This window comes from Silene latifolia, chromosome Y (assembly GCF_048544455.1).
Source record: "Silene latifolia isolate original U9 population chromosome Y, ASM4854445v1, whole genome shotgun sequence".
NCBI lineage: Eukaryota > Viridiplantae > Streptophyta > Magnoliopsida > Caryophyllales > Caryophyllaceae > Silene > Silene latifolia.
Window position 1 is genome coordinate 15,422,462 of NC_133538.1, and position 5,147 is coordinate 15,427,608.

Here is a 5,147-nt window from a genome sequence, read left to right on the forward strand (position 1 = left end):
TATAGAGTTCTGGCAAATTTATATAGCCTGGTCGTGGCGAGAGCTACTATAGTATTCTAATGAGTCGATTCTTTTGACTAAAAACTTCATATTAACTTTGATTTATGTTACTACGACCTTCGTAAATGGGGTCAAATGGGCATATTTTGGGTTATGATGGTTGTGGCTAGTAGAATGGGAATAAGGGCGATAGGAATTGTCCACCCCCTTGTCAGGGTTAAAACAATATCTCAGGGCCACTCGAGGAGTAATGAACTGGAAATGTTGGTCCACACATATCGGTAATGATTGGCTGGCTAGAGTTTGACATTACTGTCGTGCGACGGTGGTGATCAGTTGATCCCCTTAGGTCATACCTAAAGGGTAACACTCTTAATTGAATATTTAATTGATCGTATGACGATACGAGTTAATTAAATTACTTTAAATTGACGGACGATTTTGGAAGTAATATTTACGTGTCTCATTGTAATTTGATTAAATATAACTTGTTAGAAATAATTAATCTCATTAATTTACATATTCATATATGAAACAATTTATTTAGTCATAAAATAAATTCTAGATCTTATGCATGCAAACATGAACAAAAGTAGAGAAGAAATCATTGTTCTTACTATAAGATTTCGGTCTTATGGGCACCAACAAGATCTCCTTCTTGTTAGTTCTTGAGCTTTCCAATAATGGATGAACATTCATGACTTCAAAATAGACGCCCTCCAATAAGTAGCACCCAAGACTATCCCAAAATCCCACAAACTAACATGTACTAGATATTTGTAATGTGGTTTACCTTAAAATCGATTACTAATACTCATATACTACTGCTAGAATTATTAGTGATGGATTTGTAAAAATTAGATTCATAAAAATGATTTTTATGAAGAACAAGAGAGAGAAGGTAGTTTTTATAAAACATGAGAGAATGATAAATTTTTTAAAGAAAAATCTCTAATTCTTTCACCCACAAAACCGGTAGGTATAGGGTTTATAGACCCTCTTTATTTTTCCTTTTTGTCTTCACAAGATAAAAATGTGTAAGTCTTTTGCATAGTCAAGTCACTATCAATTGTCATAGACAAATGAACAAGACAAATGAATAAGACAAAACTACTAAAAAGCCCACCCAATTTTCGGTTATCATGTAATATGGAGTCCATTTTATTTTTGTCAATTGTACAATTGTATGTTATGTGACATGTGACGAGTCTTAAGTCATGTTTTAATTTAAAATGCATATTTAACAAATTAAATATCATTTACAAATTAAATAAATCATATTTAACAAATTGACTAGTAATTCAAAATTACTTTCACATAAAATGGTCATTTAAATACTAGTTAGTATAATTCACAACATCTTGTGATTATGACTAACTTATCATTCTCATCTCGCGTGTTTCGCAAACACCGATTAATTTTAGTAATATAACTTCTTAAATTACTAAATAAAATCTTATTTAATCACATTATAATAAGATGTCATTTTCTCTCGTATGATAATAATTTGTTCAATTTTAAGGAATTAATTAATCTGTATCGACATACAATTAATTAACCTTTTCAATTAAGGGAATCGTCCTTTAGGTGTGACCTCAAGGATCAATCGATCACCACCGTCGCACGACAATAATGTCAAACTCTAGCCAACCAATCATTACCGATATGTGTGGACCAATTGACTATATATATATATATATATATATATATATATATATATATATATATATATATATATATATATATATATATATGTAATGTATCATCCCTTTCGTATTCTTGATATGAGATTTAAATATGTGATCAATATGATCGACAATTGTGATCGCATTATTGTCGGGGATACTTACTCCAACAATCTCCCACTTGTCCTCGACAAGTGTGCGTCACCAATTCTCTTGTCCTATTACTATCTCCCACTCAATGCAAGGTGTCTTTCGGGTCGTACTTTCAAGTGCTCATATCGAGAGTGGTTTCCTCGATCTGGAGAATAACTGATTGACCGGAGTTATCTACCATAGATACCTTCCGAGCGTGGCCACGCATTTCCAGTTCATTGCTCCTCGAGTGGCCCTGAGATATTGTTTTAACCCTGACAAGGGGGTGAACAATTCCTGTCGCACTATTCCCTTCGACTAGCCACGGCCATCATAACCCAAAATATGCCCATTTGAGCCCATTTACGAAAGTCGTAGTAACATAAATCAAAGCTAATCTGAAACTGTGCCATCTTAGGCGAACAATCTTTCGTCAAAACAATCGACTCATTAGAATACTATAGTAGCTCTCGCCACGACCAGGCTATATAAATTTGCCAGAACTCTATAAGCGGTCACTGACCGACAAAGTGTTCCTAACATTCTGCCTATGTGATCGACTTGTCATCTCACATGACTGTATGGCACTGAACTTGCCATCAATCGCATCACACTCTAGTCACTTCGAGACGTCACCTCATACAAGTGACTATGGACGAATACTATGTTAATCCGGGTTCACTTTAACGGAGTTCAATATCGTCATACAACCCGTTTGGATGTAACAAAGTAAAATAAAAGAGTTTTAAAGTAAAACTCGAACGACAAATGTGATTATCACATATGAATAGTCAATGCCTGATTACTACTTCATATTCTATAATCCAGTTTGATCTTGAATGTAGTTGTTCATCTCAATTTAATTGAAATGACAGGACTCATTATGTTAAGCCTATGAGAAGGCTTTGGTTAGTAGGTTTTATCAACTTCTTGTACCTTACTCAACCTTACTACATAATCGTTTTCCTTTGTAATGTATACATTTGCATTACAAAACTTTCTGAGTACGTGTCGAGATCCAATCAAGACATAGGCCTTCTAGCCTTGGAATAGCTCCCACTGTTTTCACAGTGTGCGGGACTCATCCTTCTTGCACATCCCATGATTGCAAGTGTACTCAATTTTCGTTGTAAATATTTCTCATTGTTCTTTATTGCCTAGAACAATTCAAGAAAATCTATTTCTTAAATAACATAGTGATACGTGCATATTCTATACACTTTATTTGCAATTTTGGCACGTATTTCTATGCGTATTTGTTAGTTTAAAGCTATTATTTCTCCCGAAACGGTTTACTTTGGAATTTCTATGATTTATTGTACGAATGAGTGAAAGTGAGCTAAATCAAGCTTAAATCGTCCTCCGGAAGTGACTTATTGGAAACTTGGAAGATGGGAGTTCGGATTCGTTCACCTCGGGATACGTGCATGGAGTGAAGAGGCTGTTTTGAAGAGAAAAGGATGTTTCTGCACAGTGTAGTTGGTCGATCGACTATCTTGCTCAGTCGATCGACCGTGGAAATTCAGCAGAGAAGGAAGTAGTGTACTGGCTGGTCGAACGACCGTGCCACTTGGTCGATCGACCAGGTCGCGAACCTGAGATTTATTTTACGCTTTAGACTTTTGAAAGCCCGTTTTGTAATTAACTTTTGGAAGAACGTTTATCAGTAGTAGGCAGCAATAATTTAGGTTATGCTTTTCATTATTGAAGAACTGAAAGTTTTTAGATCTAGTTTTTGGGAACAAGAAAGTGTAGATTACGAATTTTCAATTCGATTGCTTTGTTCATCAATTCTTTAGTAAGCTTTATGCAATTTCCTTCTTCTTATTTTCTTGTCAATTTAATTCTCGTTGTTACCAATTTATATTTAAGTATTTCAGTTTTAATCCTTCATCTTACATTCAATTCCAATCATGTCAATTTTATTCTATGTCATTAATTTTGCAATTGTTATAGTTTTAATCATGCATAGCTAATTATCTTGATTGGGAACTAGGTGAGCCATGGCGTAAATTAGGGTCAATTTTATTAGTATGATTTTCTTCCATATCGATCTTGTTTTCTTTTGATAAATCTATCTTGCTAGATTGAAAGATTAGTAGGTTAGGTTATCATTAGATTTTGAATTTCCTTTGAGCGAAAGCTTTGAGAATATCTAGGGAATTAGAAGACCGTAAGGTTGTTATTGAGCATTGATCGAAAGGCTTGCTCATATTTTCTGAGACTGTATTATAGGTCCTCTTCTACCTTTTTGACCTGACCTTAGCCATGGTGAACCGAAGTTCCTGATCTTCTTTTTATCTTGTTTGAGAAATTTCTTATTCTAGCAATTAGTCACTAGAATCAAACAAATTCAAAACCTCCATTTAATTGTTACTTTTATAGACCGAAAATAGCAAATAGAATTGATCTTGTCTCTCTGTGGTTCGACCCTTACTATCACTAGGTATAGTTTTAGTTCGGATTTATAAATTTAATTTTGATACAAAACGACGGTATCAAATTTTGGCGCCGTTCCCGGGGAGACGGTGTAATTCTGTTTGCTTTATTTTTAGTTTATTTTTCTTGTCTCAAGGAACTTTGGTTCCTTGAGGCCGTTACTTACTCTTGCTTCTAGTTTTGCTTTTGCACAGTTAGAAGACAAGTTTTTGAGAGGAAGACTTAAGTACTCTCAGTTTTGCGAACATGACTACAATATATGACAATCTTCAGCCACAAGAGCAGCATGTTCCAAAGGGATACATTTTACCCACCCCTAATACTGTTCACTTCGAATTTCGTTCCTCCTATATCGATTTAGTGGAGCGAAATCAATTTGCTGGTCTACCGGACGAGGATCCCTTGAACCATATGGAAATTTTCACAGACTACTGCTGTTCCATACCTGTACCAGCTGGGGTGACCCAGGATGAAGTAAAGGGGATGATGTTCTTGTACTCCTTGAAGGATTCTGCGCGAGATTGGTATCGCTACCTTGATAGGGTAGCAGCTGGAGTTACAGATTGGACATCTCTAGCGTTAGCTTTCTACAAAAAATACTTCCCACTTGCAAAGACTGATGCCTTGAGAAGCAAATTTACAAATTTCCAGCAAGGACCTGATGAGGAATTTTGTGAAGCATGGGGACGTTTCAAGAGTTTGGTTCGGTCTGTCCCTCACCACGGTTTCCAGCATTGGTACCTTTGCAACTTATTCTATAATGCTTTATATGATGACAACAAGGTTATCCTGGACGCAGCTGCGAATGGTAGGTTCCAAAATAATACCGGTCAGAATAAAGGTTGGAACACTATTGAGGAGATGGCAGTCCATAGAGCTGAGTTTGGGAGT

The 5,147-nt window shown here is 35.6% G+C and overlaps 1 non-coding gene across 1 annotated transcript; it reads right to left on the reverse strand.

The window, feature by feature from the left end:
* Positions 1–4,875: 4,875 nt before the first annotated feature.
* LOC141636507 (small nucleolar RNA R71) lies at positions 4,876–4,984 on the reverse strand. Its single transcript, XR_012541113.1, has one exon. It is a non-coding gene; the product is annotated as a small nucleolar RNA R71 (small nucleolar RNA).
* Positions 4,985–5,147: the final 163 nt, after the last annotated feature.